At 36.3% G+C, this 25,555-nt stretch overlaps 1 protein-coding gene across 1 annotated transcript in view; it reads left to right on the forward strand.

The window, feature by feature from the left end:
• Positions 1 to 25,555, forward strand: part of LOC145693207 (neuroligin-4, X-linked-like) — a 412,215-nt gene that overhangs the window by 382,679 nt on the left and 3,981 nt on the right. The gene's annotated exons all lie outside the window — the stretch shown is intronic.

A 25,555-nucleotide genomic window follows, 5' to 3' on the forward strand; every position in this document is an offset into this window, starting at 1 on the left:
ATATATATTACTTCCTTATTGCTGCGTCGTAAGGCAGGTAAACGAACGAAGAGGACAATGTCAGGTTGTCTTATGACTATGCGGGCCAATACGATCAAATTTATTAAGAAAGCAACTCATCTAAATAAAATTAAAAGCGTCGCGTGTGAGACTGTGATAAAGCAAGGAGTAAAGGTACTAGAGGTTACTACCACTCAGTAGCGTAGCCAGGATGTGTGTTTGGGGGGGGGGCAAGTGCTGTTATAGGTACATATAGAAAAACTACAAACAAAAAAATATATAAACATAAAAATATATAAAAAATTACAAACATCAAAGTACCAAAGTACATTGTCGGACCTCTTTGGGGGGGCCCGGCCCCTCCGCCCCCCCCTTCCCTACGCCACTGCTACCACTGTTTTTTAAAAATGTTTCTTACATGTACAAAGACTTCCTTGTTAACAGCAAAACAATAAGTAATTATTTCCTTGATGTAAAATTTCGATGTCGCCTGACGACATCAAGTAAAAGGCCGGTGTAAAAGCCATCAGACGATGAAATTTTGGAAGGCTGCTTGGGTCTCAACAGATGGCTGATTGATTTCCTACATGAATAAAGATGTCCTGGTCGATGCTTAGTTCATATTCCGTATTACTTATCCTATTTATCTTACTCTATTTACAAAGAAATGGAATATTACAGTCCATTTGATACAACTTGTCCCATCTGACAGTTGCTTTCCTCTGTTTTTTCCTTCCTGCACGAAGTTACAACAATCAGGCAAGAAGAACTGTTTCTATGGCAACGGCACGTTCAGCCAATTGTAATGGCTCATTTCTCTCGCTTTGCAATGGGAAACATTCTACCCCTTCCGCACGTTGCCAATTTGAATATGAACAAATACACATTGTTTTAGTCGAATATCAACTTGAGTAGTGAACCTGCTGATTATTGAGAGAATTCTTTTTAATTCTCTTTTGTGTCATTTAATTTTATAAAACTAAGATTTACTTCCAATGAATAATTTAGTGTTTCAACACCAAACGCAAAAACCGACAACACAGCATTGAGCACCACGTGCGCGCAGCGAACTGTCAGAAGGGACAAGTAGTATCAATTGCAGTGTAATGTCCAGCTAATAATGTTGTGTATGATATTTCCGTAATTTCTAGTTGAATACCAAAAATACACTTTTGAAGATTCTAACACTATTCGTTACAAGTAGTATGTGCGCAAAGGACTATGTGTGTCACCGTTTGAAGGAGATATATAACTGTAGGTAAAGCATACAAAAATAACTACTTGTTAAGCAAAATAAGTTGTGTCAATTGTTGACAACGAACCTCATATATTTTAGCGCCACGCAGTGTTGCCACAGTCCTATCTCTGGAGTGGGCTGAAAAATAGTACCAAATCGAAATAAAAAGGGCTGAATTTATTATTTTATACTAGCGTAATACAGGCTTTATAACACAATTCTAAAAGAGGTGGAGTTCTAGAACATTCCCACCCCCTCTTCCAAGAGTGCCAACCAATAAAGTACTCTTTTTAAAAATTACTTTTTAAAAACATCCAAATAGGAGTAACCCGAACAACCGTGGAAGTAGATAAAACTTTTATCGCACGTAGGAAGTTTAACAGAGGACGCAAATTAAAAGGGAAAACAGTTATCATTTTCGGTATGTATTGTAAGGAAATCAAACGCGCCTTTATTTCAAAGTGACCAATAAACTAAAAAAAGTATTATGACCATATACAGAGAAAAATCCATTCTCCGGACAGCGTTATATTGTATAAATATACGGAATCCTCTTGCTTACTATAGAAATCAGTATGGAGCATACGTTATCCATGTGCTACATACGCCACATGGAGATGTAACATCTACATACGTCTTAGATGTTACATCATACCGTTGCAGGATACCTGATATTTAACAATTTTCCGTATGCACATGTTACATTCCTCAGTTATATGGTATATACGTCCACTTGTATGTGAGATCCTAGCCACCTATATTGTTTCATATGGAATGAACGTCTAGACGGAACACTTATACGGAAGTATTATAAAACGTACGTTTTCAGTTACACGTCTGTTGTACGCTAAGTCCAAAAACTACAAAAATTATGCATGTAACCTAGCCTTTTAATTACGCCACCTACAATTTTTTCTCAATATATGAAAAAATATAAAACTAGAAACAAATCAATCATCAAGTTTATGTGTAAATAGGTACCTTATAATAAAATATTAAAATATAAATTATTGCTCCTTATTCGTGCTCATTTCACAACCGAAGGAGAATAATAGAATGTAAGAAGAATATAAGGTAAGTAAACTGACATTTGTAATAAAAAAAAAAAAAAAAAGTAAAACCGGTCCAGGTACGACGGATAGGAATTCCAAGCTGGTTACTCAATGTCACTAACGGGTGTCCGCGGTCCGTCGTACAGGGTCCTAGAACATTTCCTGAAAGACATCAAAAGAAAGAAATCTAGAGAAAGTCTTGTCGCCACTTTTGAAACTGTGACAAGTATTTGTTAAATGGTGCTGAATTGGGTAGAATAGTACCAACTTTTTCACAAAAGGGGCTGAAAATGCCAGCGTGGTACCAACGGGCCGATGAATGACAAAAAGGGCTGAATTTGGTACAATTGTACCAAGTGTGGCAACAGTGGCGCCACGAAAGGTCTTTTTCTTTCTATTTTTCCCAAAAGTATGTATACTCAGTGGCGGATTAATGTACAGGTACAGTAAATACGCGCCTACGGGTGGCCAATAAAAAAATATCATTAACAAAAAGTCAGTTATCGAGAACATCGGTATTTGTTTACAAGAATAATTGATAGACTTATTATGGAATTTAAAATGAAGCACTAAAGTTACATTTGCACTTTATTCTTTAAGCAGATGTGAAGTTTTTATGACAATAAGCGCCCCGATTTCATTTGATGAAGCACAAAGCGCCCATCTGTGTATGCACATTGTATTCGCTTCTTCTCTATTCTCTAGCAGATTAAAAAAAAAATAAATAAACAGGAGGCACTGTCGACTTGGATTATTTAAAGGATGGTAGATGACAGGACTGCGCTGTATAAATCTGTTTTCGTTTTTTAATTACACCCCATAACGAAGAATGATACAATGTTATCCAGTTACATGTTTACATGGTTATCATGCGGCATGTTTCTTTTAAACATGGGTTTCGCAAGTGTGTTTGTGTTTCATTAGAACTTTCACAATAAACCTTAATCCGTCCCTGCATATAAGAATTAAGCCATGTTTTATTCAACATTATATAATCTATCGATTAATATCATATGATTTATTTTAGGACAAATTTTTATCTTAACAAAAATTTTAATTAAATAGTATTAATTATGCTTTTATACTATACCTCATTAACCATATGTATTATTACCAGTGGCGTATTTGAGGGGGACTTTCGGGCTTAGCACCCCGCCGAAATTGTATTTACTATATTAAAGTAAGTGAAAAATCTTGCAGAATTTTCATATTCCTAGAAATAAAGTTAGCAACCCCCCAAACAAAATCGTAAATACGCCACTGATTGTCACCGTGACAGAGTCATAATGAAGAGATTAATGAGAGTATGATTCAGTATCAGTTTCACCTCAGCAAGTGCTAGCAGAGCGATATTTAAGGGATGGACAAAAAGATGGAAACATCTGGTATAAAAGAGGTTGCAATTTCAAATACGATTTACGTCTGAATGGTAGAAGTCGCTGTGATCACTAGCACGTTCTGTGAGGTATACAACCTTACCAATCGAACAGATGGGCCAGTTACACTTCAGCGACCACAGCAGGTTATCTTTAATCACGTCTGAGCTGACAGTTTCCAAGAGGGCAAATTCTGGGTGCTCGTATGATGGAAGCTTCCGTGACGGAAGTAGGAGAAATGTTTGGTGTATCAAGAGGCACAGTCTCGAAGATTATGACTGCCTACGAGTGCTCCGGAAAACCACAAAAGCATCAGCAAAGCACCAGATTGGACGAAAGTGTGTGACAGAGACAGACGTATGTTGGGTAGGATTGAGACCAAGCAGAAGATCACTAGGGCGCCAAAAGTCACAGCTGAGCTGAATACAGTTCTCACAAACGTTGTTAGCGTCAAAACAGCCAGAAAAGAACTCTACAAGCAGGGTATTTATCGCAGATCTGCAATTCCCAAATCAGTTGTGACTGTTGGCCATGCTACTATACGGAGACAGTGGTGCAACGTCCATAAAAAACTGGACAATGGAGCAGTGGAAGACTGTCATCTGGTTGGATGAGTTTTCTTTTACATTGTTTCCAACTGCTAGCCGAGTTTACGTGTGGAAAAGGCCAGCACAAGCGTACGATATGAACTGCCTGTTACTAAGAGTGAAGCCTGGCGGTGGTTCAGTAATGATTTGAGCAACCAAATCCTGGTGATCTGCCGCACCCAGCATCACCCTTCATGGACATGTCACTGCCAAGGGCTACGTAACCATTTTGAGTGACCAGTTGCATCTTATGGTGCAGACTTTGTTCCCAAATGGTAATGCCGTGTTTCAAGAAGACACAAATTTTCCAGAACGGGTTTGATGAGCACGAAGATGAAGTGTCACATCTCCCATGACCTCCACAATCACCAGACCTCAATATCATGAAGGCCTTGCGGTCAGTTTTGGAGACCAAGGTGCGAGCCCGCTTCCTACTACCATCGTCTCTACAACAATTTGCAGTTCCTTTGGAGGAAGAATGGTACAACATCCCTTTAACAGAGTTACGCGACCTGTATTTCTTCATTTCCCGTTGACTGCAGCCCTTTCTGCGAGCCAAAAGTGGTCCTACTCGCTATTTAATAAAGGTAATGTGCAATTTTTAAGTGTTTCCATATTTTTTTCCATGTCCTACATATATATAAGTTTACAAAGAAATTAGTTGTCTTGTATTTTCTCGAAAACTACGATTTTGTTTTACATTCATTCTTATCATTTTGACCAGCTCAATAAGATCAACCGATTCTTTTATGTTTCTTCTTTCTACTTTTTTTCCCCTCCTAGAACAATATTATAAAATTAATTGCTACAGGTTATATACAAGATTCTAAATGGCAAACTAATCAGCAACATTATATCTCACAGACCTCGTATGTAAATTTCCTTAATGAACTATTCCCTGATTGAATATCCATTAGTACCAGTTGCAATTTGTATAATTACGTAGAAGTAATACATATCCAGTAAATGGAACACTGATACTTGTGACATATGTAGCAGACAGTATAGAGACGTAAAGCAGATAAGTACATAATAAAATAAAAGGTAAAAGCCATCCCATTAAACTTCCTCGCTTGCAACCCATTAAACCGCAATCATCCCATATTGCAGTAATTGTTCAAACATTTTCTTATGAAATATGAACAAAATTATAATAGGCATTTTCAGGAAACTTTATCCGAAAAAAAAAAAATCATTCGCAAGAATAAATTACTCGTTATGGATTTTTTTAAATGTGGAAATAATAATGTTACATTTGCAGTGTTAATAATTAAAACACTTAAGTATGAAATAAGAACAAAATCGCCTGCGTCGTTTGGTGGAAATTGTCTGAAAGGAACTTATACTTGTAAGTAAACTGCTTCGACTTATTTTTCTCCATAAGAATGAGTTATACCATATTGTACGGTTTCTAACGAAATATTGATATGTGAAATACTTATCAAAATCGTTATAGCCTTTCCTAGAAATTTGCCAGAATTATTTTTAATTCTATGAAATCTTTCACAATGAAATAAAATCTTTCCAGTTTTACGTCCCACGATTAAGCCGGCTAGGCTAAGGGAGATGGTAAAGATAAGAACTGAATGAAATTGTGGAATGAATAAAGTGGATGGAAATGAGAAAACCCCAAGCAAACCCACACACGCGGTGTTTGTCCACTACAAAATCCACTTGGTGTGAGCTGAAATCGAATAACGGACCCCATGCACTAGAGGTGAACGCTCTACTACTGATTCATTGCACCACCATTTGTTTCTTTACGGAGGGAAAAAATCCAAAACGAATATGTGCTGAATCTTTTAATCTTTCTAAAAATTTAAAATTTGATTTGAAAATCATGAGCGATATTACCCATATACGAGTGTACTTTACATCGAAATAAACAGACGGACTAGAAAACACTATTCCGGCACGTAGATCCATTGAAATTTTGAATTTGATCTTATTCTACTCTCTGCCTTTACTAGAAAGCAAAAATATAAAAATATAATTTTGGAGTAAATCCAAAACTAAACTTTGAATCTGATGTGAAAGCAATATTTATTTAACAAAATAGTAATTGAGAACATACGTATATTTTAGAAATTTTCAAAATGGGCACTAGCTTCGTTCTTCCTTCAAAAGAGGCACATAGCTTTATTATATCATTCGGTCTGTACAGTGAAGATTGCAATGTATGAATCTTAATCTCGTCGCGAGGAAGACAAAATATACTTATGCGTTAATTCGTCAGAAACAAGTTACAAATAGTATGTTCGTAAAAGAGCATATGTACCACCACTAGGAGAAAAGCAAATATTACTCGTATAATTTGCTACGTATATAGCACCAGGGGCGGACTGGCCCACCCTGCTACCCTGCAAATGCAGGGTGGGCCCCCCAAACAGGTGGGCCCCCTCCACCAATTTTAAAAAGATGTGCTCAATTAAACCTAACAGCATCAAAAATATGGCAGGGTAACTCCCGCAAACTAGTGTTTTGCATAAAAAAGACGTAAAGTTAAACTTTCATGAACAGACCTTATTCTTCTTCACGTTTATCGACTTGAAAAGGTTCCGTCTATGAGATAATCAGGCCCTAAAACATTGCGGCTTTTGTAATACAGCAGCTGTTAAAAACGAGCACATTAACTACTACTTTTTTAAATATAAGAAACACAGTAGATTTCAGGTTGTTATTGGATTTGGTTACCATTGTCTACTCCGGTCCTTTTACAAGCCGGCGATGACGATGTTTTAAAGAAACAATAGTTTCGTAGATATTGTTATTGTGGAAAGTGGAGGTGGAGCCGGAACGCTTTTGAACTGCATTGTCCTCAGACCAAGCTTCGAAGAAAGAAATCGGATCAGGCTTGTTTTTTTTTTTTTTTTTTCAGTGCGGTAAAGCGAAAAGAAATTAGTCGCCACTATCAACGATTGTTTTATACAAACCTCAAACAATTACTATTAAGTTGCTGCCCTCGGCTCGTGTTTTATTTGTATATTACATCGAAGAGCAAATCCGATAGCAGCAATTCAATTATTAGAACACCAGTTACGTGTCGTTTGTCGTGGAAGATAGATGTGGTTTTGTCAGTATGGATAGTAGGAGTGATTGTAAGATTACTGTAAAGAAAAAATATAAAAGTGGTGCTAAAAAGCGAGAACACAAACGAAGATGTGATTTACAAAAAGCTGCATCTGACCCAAAACAACCTAGGTTATTTGAATCTGTGAAGCCCCAAGAAACAAATGAGCGTGATGTGACTCATTCGAGTACTGCAGGACAATTGCCAGTGGTTTTTTTTTTTTTTTTTTTTTTTTTTTTTTTTTTTGTCTAAGGTGTTTATAAATTACAATGTATACACCACGTCTTTGGATGATTTCAGTCAATTGTAGCTTATCTTTTATGGCAATTTTTACTTGAAATTACACAACTTTAACAGGCGAACACAAAATTAACTGAACTGATTGCTGCCGCGTAGTGCTTTCAAACGGGTCAAATCAGGCTTTCATGGGTCAGGGGTCGAGTCAAGCCTGCTTGAGACACGGGTCGGGTCAGGTCACCTACGCTAGGGTCAGGGCTGCTCTAGCCACGGGTCGGCTCGGGTCAACTTTCTTATGCGCCGTTTCAGCTAAATCCTTCTCGGATCGAGAGGGTCGGGGACCCGACTCATGACCCGAATAGGTTTTAGCCGAAACGACGCATAAGAAAGTTGACCCAAACCGACCCGTGGCTACTGCCCTGACCCGACCTGTGACTCAAGGAAGTTCGTCTCGAGCCCTGACCCGATGAAGCCTGACCTGACCCGTTTGAGAGCACTAGCTGCCGGCACTGGGCTCAGTAAGCGTTGGTGTAACTTCTAAAAGTGCTGAACACTTATGTTGTCAATCAAATTAGTGTGTATATCGTGTAAATGGTAACTTCCCTTTAGTTATTTAAAGTTAATTTAAAACAAAAGTGTAGTAAAATGTAAAATTTATTTGTGATGTGCAAAGTAGGTATTCATATGAAAAGAGAAGTTGGGGCCAGCCGAGGAATGGGCGGACTACACTAGACGATAGACGATATCTAATCTTTCTGCGACATGAAGATATGATATTATGACTTACTTATGTCAAGGAAAATCTTGTGTTTCGAAATCTATCGCAAATTTACCTCCAATCGCATTCTTTGTGTTGCATTGAGGCCACAAAGTTACAGCTTTTTCAAGTTTCCAACACTGACGCCATGTCTGTTGTCTCACTTGACACGCTTGGGGAAGGAGGGGAGTTGTCTGCTAATAGCGGGGCGTACTTCTTCGAGATTATACAGCAATATTTAGACGATTTTGTGTATGTGGGTTACAATATTTCTTCTCGCCAAAAAGACAGGTACAGAGAGAGATTGCGGCACATTCGCGAGCAGACTCCCGACTGAAGTAAGTGGTATTTTTTACGTATCAAGGGGAAGGGGAGCCCCAGATCAGCTATAACAAAATACGGATCTTCGTTAAGTAGGGTGGTTGCAGGTTTGGTTACTTAAAAAAAAGTTTCAGATTTGTTATTTATATGAAAATGCAACAAAAATTGCCTCAATATTAATTAACGTTTCCCAAATGTCTATATCTCCTCTACTGCTTTTTTTTTTTTTTAATCTGATGGCATTTTCTGAAACACCAGTCTTTATTTTGGGATTTCCAGCAGACATGGATAAAATCATGTCAAAATTACACATATATATATATATATATATATATATATATTGGATTTTCTAAAACATGACATTCATTTGTTTAAATAAATGGTTTAAATTCATTACATAAAAAAACAATAGCACTATATAAATAACTGAAAGCACCAATTCCAGTGTTGTGTGTGTTTACAATAAAAAATGATAATGCCAATTACACACTGTATGAGTTACTATTAAAATGTTCCTACTTCATATTTTTTGTAATTAATGTTTTGCTTTTGTATGAATATATGGGATACTATTTATGGGTTCGAAGATGGACTTTTATATGTAATACATATGAAGAATGCCAAGTACATTTTTTACATTTTTATACAGTGGGCCCTCATTTCAGTTTAGCAGGGTGGGCCCTATGGTTGCCAGTCCGCCCCTGTATAGCACATAGCAATTTATTCCAACACATTAAAAATTACGAACGCCAGCGTCTAAAAGATTGTTTTCGTTTTCGATTTTCTCGGAAACTTTGCATGAAAATTTATCCAGAAGCCTAACTATGCTCGAAATTTATCCAGAAGCCTATTTCGTTTTGCTTTATGTGATTTTTTAACTGATCTAGTTTATCCTTGTACAATATTTAGCTAAACTAAAATGAAAATTTAAGAGTCAGTTATACCATTAGACCATAACTCATTAACATATATACTATTGTTACCACAGTACTGCCAAATTGAAGAGCTTAACCCGAGATAGCCCAAGAGGTGCCTCGGAGGCACCCTGGTCAACTTTTAATGTAATTATTCTTAATAGGCATTTCGTCCCGTGTCCTGCGCTCTAAAATTCTCCTATCTCTTTGAAATACACCCTCTGATTGCGTTTCCTAAGCTCTTTTTTTTACTTTACCTTAGAAAAAATAGGGTTATTTTTTATGCTAACGTAAAGGCCCAAGGGGTGCCTCGGAGGTTCCTACTCAAGCATGTACTTTTCTAATTATTTGATACTGTTCATTTTTTATTACCATTGGCAAATGATTTTATAGCAAAGTAGTGACTAGCCTTTCCTATTAATGACGGAAAATACAAATGGTCGCGGTGGGTTCAGGTAGCTTGTACATGCAGCAGGGAGTCCCAGAGGCACCCCTTGGGCCTTTTAAGGGTAAAATTAACATGGGCTTTCTCGGGTTAATGAGGGTATATTCCAGTGTCAGTTTTACCTTAGTAAGTAGCATGATACTTGTGCTGCGACAGATTTTAGGTTTACAAAGATATTCGTTTTGCTCTATTTCCTCGAAAAGTACGCATGAGTGTTTTTCACTCATGCATATCATTTTGTTCAATAAGTTCTATCGATTGAAATGTGTCTCATCTTAACGCTCCTCTTCAGCGCTGAGTTTCCATGAGTTTCAACCTAGAATTCCTTTCTCAAAAGTGAACTTACAAGACATTTAATCAAAGCTCTTTATTTTAAACTTAAAACGAGTATTGTTAAATGAGACCATATGCCACCGCAAAGTCATTTTACCAAGCCAACTTGATTTATTTTATTTGAATCAATGAGGCTATTAAAGCTAGTGAAAGACCGCTTTTGTCATTCAACGTTGCATACTATTTGTATATGCAAGGCGCATCCATAAAGTAAATTCCAAAACTGCCTCCAGATGGAAAGAGCGTCCAAAATTGAAGGAGGAACTAATAACCTCAACCTGGTGCAAGCGCAGTTGTGTGGAATACTGGTGTATATTTCAGTTTGTTTCAGTGAACTGTTCACTCCGAACAAGTTCGTTGCAAGAACTAGTTCGTTTAGTACCTTTTGTGCATTCAGTTTGTCAATCATGCCATTCATCAACATTTGGGGCTATTAGAGTGGATTGAAGCGAGGATTTCTTTGTGAAAAGAAAAGCTCGATGAGTGCGCAACCACTTCACGAACGGGAAAGGCACTGAATTAGTACAATAACGAAACACAAGTTGTCATTTAATTCAGCAACGAGCTGGTAAGAGAAACAACGTGCTACCATTGTCTTTACATTTTTTCTTTGATATTGGGATATGTATCTTTCACATATGCAAAATTAGCTATCGAGTAGAACTTTAAAATAACGAACTTGTATATCATAAGAAAGAATGCCACATTTTTTAATATCACCTGCATGAAATCCCATGTAAAATATTAGTTACCACTTCCTGACGACATGGTCATGAAGAGTTATGGTCAGATTAGCGATGATTTCAGACGGTGGCCCGTGAAAGAGTGGGAGAAATTTTCCCCCTGGAGCTACTAAATTTCCTCGAGCACCATATTTCTATTCATTCATAATGTAGATTTTTCACACATTACTATATTTCGACCCCCGTGTAATGAAAGTTTCCTAGGGGAATTCTTAAATTACCAGTACCGTTCGGACAGACAGATGGCGATCATCTAGTTCATGCATGATCAGTGTACCGACTTCTGTGTTATTTCTGGCTTTCTAGGTCAGGGTTCACTATATCTTAATTAGTTTTACAATTATTTAACCGTATAATAATGCAGAACAATTACACGAATGTTAAATGTTCTTCCAGGATTTGTGAAATGAATACCCATCTTTGAATGATGATGATAATAATAAAACTATTCTAACTTGAGCAATATTTTCTCAAAGCTAAACATAATGTTACAGCTGTTATATAGTTGAGAGTTTTTATGTTATATAGATAGTAGTATATATCATTATAAATACAATGAGAGCATGTATTTTTACCCAAACGGAAAGGAAGAACATGAGAGTTTATTATCAAGAATCTGATATCCAATTTTTTTTAGTCAGTTCTTCCTAGGGGCAGTGACGGATTTAGCGCGGAGTTGGGGGCCTAGCTCCCAGTTTTTTTGAGTTACAAAAATAATTTAAACTTTTATTTATATATATTTGAAAGTTTATACTAAACTCATGATATATCAATTACACTTTGGGTTCTGGCTGCCTTCAGAGTTTACCTTCTAGATTCGCCACTACCTAGGGACGTCGTTTAGGGCTGTAGAGAGGGGGTAACGATTGGATTTCAAATATACATTTAATGAATAGTATAATAATAGCTAATGGGGACACGTTTAGTTATGTCGAAGAAGAGTTTTGCCCATTGATTTCAGAAGATTTCCTATGGGAGAGGATTGCAATACATTTGGGGTGGAAAACAGTATTACCAAAATTCTCGAAATCTACATCCATGACGATAGAAGATATGCCCCAGGTGAAACCCTTCCACCCACCCGAGTAAAAATTGAAATGAGGGTACTGGTTCTTCCTCCTTTGTACTTACTCAGAACAGTTGGAAATGTTAATTCACATTAATAACTTATATTATCAAAAGTTGTGTATTAATGATAGACATCCTGGACGTCAGAATTGTACTGAATATACGTATTAAACTTAGCGTGGTGAACTTGTTTATGATTTGCTAGACTACTCGTCTTTGACATTATTAATAAAATACATAAAACGATTCTACGGTCTGAGTCGTCATATGACGTGATTATAATACATATTTTGCTTTTTAGCTTCAAAAAAATATTGTTTCCATTATTTTTCAAAAATTAAATCCTCCCAAAAGTCAATATTATGAGCAAATTATAATCAATCTTCAGTAAAGTAATATTTAATTTGAATTAAGGACATCTATTTCATCCCACGAACACTGTTTCAGCTTCTTTGAAGTTCATAAACATGCATACTCGAGAAGTTTCTTAATCCTAAATGACAAGCAAGTGACTGTCTATTCTGCACGCAAAAGTTTGGGAAAAGATGCAGGCGTGTTTTTGTTTGTAAAGTGGCCCTTGCAAATCCTTCTCGTTCAAGCTACTGAGCTTATATTTTTTTCCTCTCCTTTCTCTTGTTTCCGTTATTCACTTTCTCATATCGCTTGAGTTTGAAGGTGCACTGAGTTTCAAGTTGTTATTCTCATCCTCAACAAAAGATGCTCTCGTGTAACTTAGCGCTTATAAAACTCTTTTTAAAAAAGCAGAAGAATTATAGATACACATAAGACTTTCACATTGGACACACTAGATACACTAGACTTTCAGTACTTTCGAACTGAACTTCTCCCCATTTCTTTCTCCAGCAAGTGCTTGAGTTGCGCTTGCATCTAGTTGGAGAAGAACTAAAACTATTTGTCATGGGAACTAACTAGTTTATTAAAAATATCAGTTCGTTCGAGAACTACACCACACTAGTGTGGTCATTGGTGAGAGAACTAGTTACGGTACGGTAAACATGACTGTGCGCAAATAAAGTTTCCAGCCGAGTGTGAGGCACACAAAGTAATCAGGTTTATTTACACTAAGAATTTGTCAAGGTAAGAGATCCATCTTGACAAAGTGTGTAGACTGAATGTTATGAGTGAAGATATGGTCAGAAGATGGTGCAGACAATTCATAGCAGGCTGCATGAAAGGACATCAGAAATACTATACTATAGCGGCCTACAGTATATGGTTACGCCTGAATTGGTCGAAAGTATGCAGCAAGCAATTCTGCAGAACCGGTGGTTCACAATGTCCGAACTCTCATATTAGTTTCTCCGAAGATTTCCTGTGCCTTGCTGTATAGGATTGTCCCCCAGCGACTGCAGTTTCACAGGATGTGTGCACGATGGTTTCCAAAATAACTGATACTAGAAGCGTCCTGCGTTTACTTTCACTTTCCTGTTAAGCTACCACCAGGAAAGTGACCAGTTCTTCGATAGTATCGTCACCAGGGGCGAAATGTGAATCTCCTACTTGACCTCGCCCTATAGTCCAGACTTCTCACCCAATGATGTGTGTTCCTTCGCCTGAAACGATTTCTTACCGGTGAAGGTTTCGACACCGTGCAGCTGAGTTGCAGAAGGTTGTGACGTCATAGTAACAATTCGTGGAGGCAGAATTTCTTGACACATTAATACAAAGGCTGGTGCCCCGTTACCACAAATGTCTCAATTAAGGATGGTACATATGTTGAAAAGTAGATTATGAAGCACTAATTTCAGACTAATAAATTCGTTTTCTTCTAGTCTTCATCTTTTATTTTCCAGTGCATCGGAACTTCTTTTCTAGGCGAGTCTCTTATATTGATCTTTGAGGCTAAACTGTAGCTCCTCTATCGCGCTATAATTAACACTAAATTAAATCAACAATTATATACTTGAACGTACATTATAATGAATAAAATGGCGTGTACGTATCTTGACCTTGTTCAAATCAGTGAATAATTAGAGCCTGGATTCACCCTTCCCCAACTTGAATGGAAATATAGTATATACTATATTCCAATAACATTGGTGAACATTCACCTCTGTTAGTGTCTGATGAAGCCAAAGTGTTAGTTGGCGAAACTGTCACACATATATAGTTCTTTAATATATTGTTTTGCTCAGCAAGTGGTTTGTGTTTAATAGAAAGCAAAGCTCCTATTTACGGAAAGTATTGTTTTTTTTTGTTTTTTTTTTTGTCAGTTCTAAAGTTTGTACCTTATTTTTTACCAATCCGTAATTTTTTTTTTAAATGTTCGAATTATAGCCTGGCTAGCAGACGTGACTACAGTGTGTGCGCAATCCTTACATTTGTTATGATTTATCCCCTTATAGTTTACATGTCATAATCATCAAACGTAACATTTATATTATCGAAAGTTTTTTCTTTGTAAATAACTTCCCATCAAAAGTAGGATAAGACAAGAATAATATTTAACAAAATGGCAGGCAATAGGGAAGAAAATAGTCAAGATAGAACGAGAAGAAAAGAAATGTCAAAATTGATTGACATTGCAGGAGGGTGAAGGAATAACTTGAAAGAACGCAAGAAAATATCTTCTTCTCCTGATGGTCCTATATTTATTTCTGAAGGCACAATACAAGCCAACCATTTACAAAAGACCGCTCTAGGAGAAAGAATAACTTCCTCTTTCTCAGAAACAGTAGATGAACACAGATGTTTTTGACTTGTAACCTCATCTACCTCTGAAAGAGAAAGGAAACATGGAAACCGAAAGAATTAGAGAAAAACATTGAAGGAGGTTCTTTTTCCCTTCTTTCCATCATTTCGTGCTTACCAGTCTGTATGTCTGCTTGTCTATCTATTGTAAGCACATACAACTTTTGTTTTGGACTTTAAATTTGAACAATGCTTAGATTCATACAAGACGCATCAACTTATTGATCCAAGTTGATTTCGATTAACTTTGGCAGGTAGATACTACATATGAAATAAATGAAATGTGTTTTTATTTTCTGAGGAAAATGGGTTCTTGGAGCGCAAAATCCTTCACCGAAAGAAATTATTACTTGATGCCAAAAGTACAGGTAAAAGCAGATAGAAGTGAATGAAATTGCGCACAGATATACTAGACGTATAATAGGGGAATATGTGTATCATATTTTCTTTCAAAAAACGTGGAACAAAAGCCCCTTCACATTTATTAGCACGAAATGTCAAAATTAGGAATGGAGGTAGTTTAGAAGTCCTATAGTACATGCAGGATTGTAACGAAATTATGTTGAGAGATACTGTGTATAAACAATATATATATATATATATATATATATATATATATATATATATATATATATATATATATATATATATATATATATATATATATATATATATATATATATATTTTTTTTTTTTTTTTTTTTGCTGAAAACTGATACTTGAGGGAGGTAAATACAACCGCCCAAAGTTTTGAAAATCGACGCAAGGTTCGTAAAAACAAATAATCCGAAATCAACGAAATTGCGCACAGATATATTAGACGTCAATTAAGTGTATATGTGTTTCATATTTTCTTTTTAAAATAAGGTTTATGTGGGGGAAGAGTACTCTCCAAACTTATTACCACAAAATGTCAAAATTAGTACTGAAGGTAATTTAGAAGTCCTATAGTACATGCAGGATTGTAACGAGACTGCCTTCAGAAACAGAAACAGTAGTCTAAGTTTAATCTTTTCTTCTTTGCTGAATCTTCAGAAGAGATATATTTATTTCTCTATATCAATAATTAAGCAAATCACAGATGAATCAAACTGAAATGTAGTAGAACCTCTGAGTTACCCATGAAAAAATTAGAAAGAGCCACCTAACTATCAGAATATTTTTGCAATCTTAAAATTCGTGCCATGCTATCTTAAAATTTGTGAGTGTCATCTTAAAATTAGTCATTTTGGATAACGGTCATATCATTTAAATATAATAGTGTAATCTGATACTTCACGTAATATTATATCTGCCTTTGGAATTCACTATAATAGTGCCATATGGCATATATTTTTGGTTCAAAAGTAATTAACAGTGAAATTTAATAAAATGATTTTAAAGTAGACTATTACTTGCAGATGTATTTAATATGTCGTCTCTATTATTTATCTCAGAGTAGTAAACATTTGATGGATTTATATCTAACCGTATGAGAGAATATTCGGAGGGACGTTGCTACAAACTTCCGAAACACTGTGTTTCTTGTTGTCTGGTTCTAGAGCGGGGACGACGTCAGGGTACCCCTAGTGGCTACTAGTCTCCCGTCTTCTCACCGAGTTATATTGTAATGAGATCAAGTAATACAAGACTATTCTTTTTGATATACTAAAAATATAGGTGTCTCTCCCCCAAAGAAAATGCTCTGCTCCTCCGCTAGAAATCAAGACTAATATTACACGGAGAAAAAAGTGAGGGCATGGTAAAAACGTGAAGAAAGCACGTGCGTGACGATGGTTGTATCCCGGAAAAAAAAGTTAAATGTTTGGATATGTTTCATGCTAGATCTCAAAAACTATGCATGGTGCAGCAATTAGGCCCGCTTTTGTTTGTCCTCAGTTGTGTAAAAGCTTGCGAGTGGTGTTTGTTCCATCTTTCTAGCTCCATGATCATTGCCATGTCTATATGGTAAGGGTGTTAGCTCCCCCTTGCACCCACGACATACATCGTCGAACTGGACCGCAGTATTTAATGCATCAGCAAAGTATCATTGAAATCCAATCACAGTTACGGAAGTTAATATGTTTACAAAGTTGCGTTATATAGGATAGACTAGTCTTTGGCTAGCTGAGGACTCCATCCTCAGACCCCCGCGTTTGCTCGGTCTACGGCCCCGAACCTCTAAAACCTACAATTCTATCAAATTTCAAGTTTCTTTTCGTATTTCAACTATCTAAAACAGCGTTTCCCAACCTTTTTCAACTTGCGGCACACTATGGGTGTTACTTGGATTCTCGCGGCACACTTATTGATATTATTATTTGTAAATATGAAACACAGTGATATTTTTTCTGTGATTATGATCGCCTTCTCACAGAGAAGAAAGCTCTATCACTGGTTTTTCCCTGTGGTAAATCATTATGCCTATTTTTCATTCTAATTTAAAAATAGAAAACAATTGCAATGAAATATTGGACTCAGGTTTTTAAAAATACGCTTTCTTTTTTTAAAAAATGTATTCTACCTTTTACTAAGAAGGAAGATCACTAAATAACGAACGAACAAACAAATCTCTTTTACTTTAAAACACAAATATGTGTAATTTGTCGAAAAGATTGAATGTTATTTTAAATTTTCAAGTTACGAAATAGTCTGCAACAATAAAGAAGCAATAATGGTCATAACAATGATAACAAATACTTTTTTCAACATTAGAAATGTACAGAACAGTACCATGGTATGAAACTTAAAATTACATATTCATAGTACAGATTCATAGTAATGTGTAACACAAATATACAATTTTCAATACGTTTTGCAATTTCGTCGCTATAAAAGTACGGTAATAATTTTGTTTCGATTTCTCGCGGGACACCAGTGGCCCATTCACGGCACACCGGTTGGGAAACGCTGATTTAAAAGATGAGATTTTGTATCACAAGAAAACACCAATTTAAATAGCATGGGAACTACTTCATCCCCCCAATAGATACCTTAAAAACTAAAAATATTTACTTATGGCAATTTTCCTGTGGGTTAGTCCCGGAAGTCTACAATCATGCCAAATTTCATCATTCTAATCCTGCCGGAAGTGCCTAAACATTTTGAAATGTAAAAGCTGTCCCATATAAATAACATTGGGAAGACTTTTCAGTTCCCCATAAAACCTCTCTACGGTTGGACTTTTTTTTATTTTTGGTGATTTACTTAAGTAACGCTAACTTAAGCGTACAAGCATATCGAATTTCAAGTTTTTATTCTAATTCCAAGTACCTAAAATATGGGATTATAAGTCCAAAAAAGGGCTCATTTAAATAACATAGAAAATTTCTTCATCCCTCCTTAGACCCCCTTAAAATTAAAAATATTAACTTTTGGCAATTTGCCTGTGGGTTAGTACTTCAAAGCTACAATTATGCAAAATTTCAACTTTCCACGTCAACCGGAAGTACCCCTTTATTTTATGTCAGTTCCTGTAGTTTTATATATAGTTAGGATAGATGTAAAGCAACCTTTTGAACATATTAATTTCCGTAACTGGGATTGCATTTCAACGTCACTTTGTTGATACATAAAGTGTCTTAATACCGCGGTCCAGTTCGACGATGGGTGTGGTGGGTGCAAGGAGGAGCTAACCTCCTTACCGTATAGACGTGGCAATGATCATGGAGCTAGAAAGATGGAACAACGCCACTCGCAAGCTTTTGCACAACTGAACACAAACAAAAGCGGGCATAATTGCTGCACCATGCATAGTTTTTGAGACCTAACATGAAACATAATCCAAACATTTAAATTTTTCCGGGCTACGACCATCGTCACGCACATGCTTTCTTCGCGTTTTACCATGTCCTCACTTTTTCTCCATGTAATATCAGTCATGATTTTTTTTTACAATAGTTTATTCACATACAGAATTACTTTGTGGCATAAGCAGCCATTTTTAGCACTTTGCCCTCCTGAGATATTATGCCCCAAAAATGGCATCAAAATCACACACTTCAACTTTCGGACCCCCATAAATCTACGGTGCCAGTAGTATCATAGCCGTGGATATTTCTGCAGACTCTTTACATGTAATAGTATTCAGCACAAAACTTATGAACCCCTCCATTCCAAAGTACAGCACTTTAAAAGTGTTATTTTCTGGAGATTTCATGTATTGGTTTGCAACCCTGCATACTTATTTAGACGCAAAAGTTTACATTCTCCGTATATCTGTCTCTCCTGTAAACATTCGTTTTTATTTGGTGTTTGTCTGATTCTTACGTCCTGAGTAAGTGTAATTTTGTAATTTTTGTAAACGTTTGCAAATGCAAACATTGGCACTCCACGGCAACAAACATGACCGCCATTTAGGAACGCTTGTACATACGACAACGTAAATGATGTTATTGACCTTCTTATACACATGGCTCATCACACTCAAATTTTTATAATTTTCGGAGATGGTCGAGCAGCCACCTCTGGACCACTTCGTATGGATTGACCCAATTGGATACCAGGTATGAGGCTTTCCTGTTTGAAATTCATGGCCTATCTAGATGTTGGTTGTTAAAATCAGAAACATTTCATACAGCATTCCACTCGTCGACTACCTCGATTTATTTTTTAGTTTAATCAATACCACCTCAAACATATGAAAAAAATCATGACATTTGCAATATTCTGTGTCAGCAGCCACCACTGGTAAGGAATTTCTGAGTTCTACTTCTTATACAATATGCTCCCTTTCCTATTTTAAAAATTTGACTTTGATTCAAGATACCGACATGGAATAATGTCAAAGACAGGCTTTCACATTACATCGTCTTTGATGGAGTGTTCAGATATTTCTCTTTCGTTTTAGAAATAAAAGTTGTAAGGGACATTGAACTCACCCACAAACTAGGAGATACGTAGTTCTAAGACACATAGTTGAACTGTTGTTTAATGAAGTTCTCTCATCTGAAGTTCTGACCGTTACAAATTCGAAACTTTTTTTATTTAAATGACTTTAAGGTGAGTAGTAGGAAAAATGTCCTAAGGTTTCTGGAATATACTATCGGTATTTTCGCAAACTGGTGAATGTCCAATTTTCCATGTATCGCGAATCGTCAAATGCGCAAAATCTTCATTTCAAAAAATATTACGTTGAAAGCCAGAAATTTTGCGTTACTTGCGAATTACACACAAAAAAAAAATATTCAAGGCAAACGTGGACACTTCATACGATGTCAGAACACTTATTCTAATATACGCGTAAACAACGATCCTCAAAATGTTAAATTTGCACATTCGTCAGCTTGTGAAAACAGCGACGATATACAAGTGCTTGTATATACCAATAATTAGCCAACGTCATCGTTTCAGGGGACTTCATAGGATAACAGCAAATATTATATTGACAACCTTTAAAAATGTTAAGGTTCCATATTGTTGAATCTTTGTGGGGGTCAGACCACCTCGCTCTTCAGTTCTGCTGGACTGGGAAATATTTTCTAAATGTGCACTTGCATGCTTTTCTTTTTTTTTACTTTAAAAGTCAAAGTAACTATAAGACTTGAAATGAACAGCTATAACATTTCATTTCACATAATTGGTTAATCCTCGGTTTCGCGATACAGCTGATTGCTGCCCAACTACAATACCTGAAACTCTAACATTTCAAAAATTTCATCCTCGATAGAAACCAAAACCTTCGCAACGGAACTGATCTTTGGTTGGCAAAACAAATATTTAATCAGACAAAAAGTATTTCCTTTTTGCTAACATTTACCTACAAGTGGGTTAAACAAAAGCCCGCATTGATTATATTTGTTTATTTGAAATTAAACTTTCCGTTTCAGCACCAAGGTAACAGAGACGTACATCATACCATATTTGCTCCAACAGGAGATTGAACACCGGTCTGCCGATCTTTTGCTAATGAATAACTGAAACTTGAAAGAGTTCTTCCTAGAAAGCTAAAATTGGTTTAATTTTGAAACTTAATATAGTTTGTTATTAATTAAAAAAAACAATACAACTTTTGTGTGTCAAAAAAAATAATTCAATATTTGTCAACGAGGCTCAGAAGCTTCATTTAAGTTACTTTCCCATTAACTTTGTGTAACAAAGTAGGTAGACCTAATTGACTATGAAAACAGTCTTTCCCGCTTTGCTTTGCTAATCAGAAGAGCTACTGTATGTACTTCTTTTACATTGCACAAAAAGAGCAAAACTCACGCCCAAATGTATTCTTGAAAGCTTTACGTAACACACTAATTTGTTCTGCGTTTGTAATCAAAACATGTACAAAAAGAATCCACGGTCTCTGGCAGCACAAATCGATCGGGGAAAATTTTGCTGTTGCTTATAGAGAGACAACACAATACTCACACACATACACAAAAACAGCATCGGCCCCACATGGTCAAATTGCAAATCCTCATCTGTCGCTTTGTTTGAAATTCGCATAAAATTTGAATGAGTGATGAGCGCCAAACTGCATCTGTGAATGGTGTGACTAGCGGGCATTGAAGATAAAAGGGAATAGCTTTTGTATGTATTTGTAACGCCAATCTCTTTGACAGTACTACACTATCCGTGATCATAGTTTCCGGGATAACTCACTGTTAATCCTCAGATTTTTCCCTTCTTTCTTCTCAGAAATCAACATATTTTAAAATGTATAATCTAAATGTGGAACAATAGGTGTTAGCAGTTGCGGTTCATGAAAAAGAAAAGTCACAAGTCAGATGATCAGATTTCTAAGAATCAGGAACAGAAAAAATTTAATACCTTGTCATAACTATATGTTTTTTATATATAAATATATATTATTTAGAAATTAGGTGTAGACATAATCGAGATTTTCGAAGTTAAATCAAATTTTAATACTGGGTGATACTAGTCCACGAGAAACAGTGGTGTATCTTCAAATAGGTAAATCGTAGTCAGAAAATAGTATATCAGTGCGTTAACTTTTAGCTTTGTAAACCGAAGTTCCTCGTACGATTGAATTAATATTCAGGGTGTTTCAAAACAACACCGACAACGTTTGGTAGGTTATTCCTGACACCAAGATAAGACAAAAAGTATAGACGAACCTCGGTGCACAAATGCTTCCTTTCGGAGTTATGGACTGCCAAAAACATGAAAAAATGAACTTTTTTTAAAGGTCCAAATGTCCAAAACTATGAGCCCTACCGTAGTCGAGTCAAGAGTTCACTTAGAAACTAATATGCGCCCTATCCAAAAATCCATGTTTCAGAATCCTAAGGTACTCACACAACAATTTTTACGGAGGGAGTTTGGCTACGGGCATATAATTTGAACTACTTACCAACTACCACTATAAAAGTTGTTGCGGAGGTACCACAGCAATCTGAAACTTGGATATTTGGATAGGACACATATTCGTTCCTAAGTGAAGTCTTGACCCGACTACGGTAGGTACCATAGTTTTGGAGATATGAACCTTTAAAGTTCATTTTTTTCATGTGTCCGGCAGCCTATAACTCCGAAAGGAAGCATTTGTGCACCCAGACTGGTCTATACGTTTTCAGGGTGTCTATCAGTCACGAAAGTCATGAATGTCACGAAAAAGTCACGAAATCAGAAAACGGTCATGAAAGTCAAGAAAAAGTCATGAAATTTAGCTTTTGGGTCACGGTTTTTTTATCTGTACCAATATAAGTACAGACTGGAAAATTTTGTTCTATAAAACATCAAAATTCACCACCAACGATGTCTATGGTCGGCTTTAAACGCTACCAAATCGCTAATAAAGCATGCTTCTATCGCATGCGTGAGAATTCTGCAAAATTCACATCCAAATTCCCTCCTGAGAATGTTCCGAAATTTTACGGTTTGGTAAAGAAAAGGTTACGAAAAAGTCACGGAATTTCATTTTGGAATTTCAGTAGAGACCCTGTTTTTGTCTTATCTTGGTGTCAGGAATCACCTACCAAACGTAATCGGTGTTGTTTTGAAACACCCTATAGCAAAAGCTCTCGCCAATAGAGACTCGAATCCGAGACACTCATATATAACCTATCGATTCCTTGGAATATTTATATTTTGTACTTTAAAAAATTGGACAGGGTAAAACTATCATAAGTAGAATATTCATGCAAAGTTAAGAATTTAAACTAAAAGAGAAAAGTGTCCAGAAATCTCTTGCATAACGTGATTAATTGAATTAAAGAAATGCCCGCATTATGCTAAATTTCGTTGTTCGAAGGCTATTTATAAAGGATTTTCATTGAATTTGTTATTCATAAATAAATAGTACAATAAACAATCATGATCATAAAAATATATTTATTTTGTATAAACTAAATAATACGGAGAAACCTTTCAAATACATACACGTAAAAGTTGTTTGTAAGAGAAAACAAAAATATTTCTTCAAGTTTAAATCGAAAAATGAAGTCTATCAAATTTATTCCCTACTATTATATCCTGTAGGCAAAATGCCATAGAACTAATAATAATGAAAATAGATAATTGTGAAAGGGATTGATGGAATGGGATTGTAAGAGGAAACGGGAAAACCCAAACGAGACTTATGGACACGATGCTTATCCAACATAAACTCACATGCCCTAGGATTGAACAATGGGTCCCTAGCCTCAGATGCGAGTTCTTTGCCATTGAACCACCATATCCTTATTCTTCAATTGTAGTTAATATCGTCGTATCACTCGATTGGACTTAAATATTTCCGTTTACACATGCGTATATCTTTTTTAAACATGTGTTGAGACCAATTTTGGAAATTACATGTCGCTAGCGTGTCTTTATCCAACATGGCGGCCATCCGTAAGTACGGTGGAAGTGCTTTAAACGCATAACACTAAGGCCCGTCTCCTGAAGAAACCAAGGCAGATAGAAGCATGATCCCTTTTGTAACCTTGAAAAGACACAAAAGACAACATTATGCTGATACGGAAAATCCCCCATGAAAGGGGCCTAAAAGGAGTTACGAGGGGTAACTATGAGTACTTCCAGTGGTAGAGCGTTCACCTCTGGTGCTTGGGGTCCCGGGTTCGATCCCAGCCCCCGCCAGGTGAACTTTGTGGTGGACAAACACCGTGTGCGTGGGTTTCCTCGGGGTTCTCCCGTTTCCTCCCACTTGCTTCATTCCACCATTTCATTCATTACTCATTGTCACCGTCTCCTTTAGCCTAACCGGCATAACAGTGGGACGTAAAACTCAGAGATATGAGTACTTCGATCGTACATACGGATGGCCGTATTGATGGATAGAGACACGATAGCGACAAGCAGTCTCCAGAACTGCTCTCTACACGCTATTAGCTTTCAAACGAGGTACCACACGATGGGGGTTGCTATTTAAAATTTTATAGTTACTCCCCGTAACTCCATTAAGTCCCCTTCTTGGGGATTCTTCTTTTCAGCATAATGTTGTCTCTTATGTCCCTTGAAGGATACGAAAGATTTCATGTTTCTGTCTGCCTTGGTTTCTTCAGGAGACGGGCCTTAGTGTTCGTGGAACGCACTGTATAATCATAAAAGCCATGATAGAGCAAAATACACCTCTTTGAAAATCACTTTATCCAAGGTATATCTGTACATAGAGCCTTCACAAGTTTTCTTAAGTATCTGGAACCGGTGCCCTTTCTAGTTCATATCTACCACCAAATAGGACCAATGAAATAATACAACAGTAAGAACAATGTTATTGAGTATCTCAACAAATGGTACATTTTCTACCACTTCTGTGAAATAAATTGTGATTGCTTTCTTCCAGTCCCAAAAGATAGTCTCATGTATTTTATTGAATATTGGTTTCTTCTCACATAAACTTCTGTGAGTTCATAATAACTGTTACACATTTTTATACACATTTTCAACCTCACACAATAAGAGGAAAGAGCAAATCTCTACGTTATATTTTATCTGGATTATTTTGTATGATGTGTACTTCCAGTGAGTTCAAAGAAATGAATCTATTAGAGTGACTTCCTGGGGCATTGTTATTGTGATTATTATAGTAAAATATATGGAGAGGTTAAAAATTACATTTAGAAAACCCGTCTCTACACTCGTTTGTTTTAGTTCACTTTCTAATTTTTGTCGTCCAGAATGAAGACTGTTGGTTGTTATTCGATATCTTATTTATGTTTGTGCTAGAAATATTTGATTGGTGGATTGTCTGGTTGAAGTTTAACGTCGATCTGCAATTAAGGCGGAATCCGAGCAATCGTAATGCGTTGACATTTCTATTGTCTTTCACCAGGAATCGAACCGGGGTGAGAAATGTTTGACAAACGTAATATATACCTGATTAAATGTTACCATGAGTAACCTCTGCAGACAGATTGAAGGCGATCATGTTGCTAATGACATATCTCCTAAACTTCAACTACATTTGTTGTGGCCTACTGCGAGAGATATCACGCAAGTAGTGCTACATTCTCCAGCAAGTTTTTTTCTTTATATCTAGATTGATCCTTAAATACGTCCCACCCCCAGAATAAGACTGTCGTAACTCTAAAATGCCAATTGTAAAGGTAAGACAAACAATCGTTGTACCTTAAGAAACCTGATTATCTTTTCTGTTTTTGGGAATTGAAAATTTATTTAAAATACATCTATTAATTATTATAGAGAAAACCTTTCTCTAATACGTACAAATTACAATTGAATATTCATTATAATAATTTAAAACCTATTCTGAGTTACTATATCCGTATTATAGTGTTGGTATGCCTACTTCACTGTAATAAATTCTA

This window comes from Thermobia domestica, chromosome 8, assembly GCF_964235325.1.
Source record: "Thermobia domestica chromosome 8, izTheDome1.hap1.1, whole genome shotgun sequence".
NCBI classification, from domain to species: domain Eukaryota; kingdom Metazoa; phylum Arthropoda; class Insecta; order Zygentoma; family Lepismatidae; genus Thermobia; species Thermobia domestica.